The sequence below is a fragment of the Octopus bimaculoides genome, unplaced genomic scaffold (assembly GCF_001194135.2).
Source record: "Octopus bimaculoides isolate UCB-OBI-ISO-001 unplaced genomic scaffold, ASM119413v2 Scaffold_175889, whole genome shotgun sequence".
Taxonomy (NCBI): Eukaryota; Metazoa; Mollusca; class Cephalopoda; order Octopoda; family Octopodidae; genus Octopus; species Octopus bimaculoides.
Genome location: NW_026431433.1, coordinates 5,565 through 6,063, shown reverse-complemented (window position 1 = coordinate 6,063; position 499 = coordinate 5,565). Strand labels below are relative to the sequence as shown.

Sequence of the window (499 nt, the reverse complement as noted above, 5' to 3'; positions counted from 1 at the left end):
AGTATTTGTGCTGTATAAAAAGGGTCACGTACACTCTGTGAGGTGTTTGGCATCAGTAAGAGTGTCCTGCTGTAGAAAACCGTGCCAAAGAAACCATCTGGGGCCTGGTGTAGTTGTCTGGCTTTCCAGCTCCTGTCAAGTTATCCAAGCCATTCCAACATGGAAAACAAACATTGAATGTTGATGAGGATGATGCTGTCTTCCAGTAGTTCATCATAATTCATTGTCTTAGATTGTTACAGTAGTTTCCTGTTTGGTATAACATATTAGCTCAGTATAAGAATATTGATTGTGAAAACACGTTCATTGATGTTAACATATACAATATATGGAAAGGAATGAACGTATGAGATTCCAGTGTGACTTGAGCTCACAACACCTTTCTAATTATATATAATTATCACTTGTTACAATGTTTGAATAACGTTTACTATCCATATAGACATCCTTATACTGACAATTGTTGGCAACTTTGAGATGGTTTCAATTGTAAGAGAGA

General features: G+C 36.5%; 1 long non-coding RNA gene across 1 annotated transcript in view; it reads left to right on the top strand.

Annotated features, from left to right (window-relative positions):
* Window positions 1-499, top strand: part of LOC106881867 (uncharacterized) — a 4,970-nt gene that overhangs the window by 1,181 nt on the left and 3,290 nt on the right. The gene's annotated exons all lie outside the window — the stretch shown is intronic.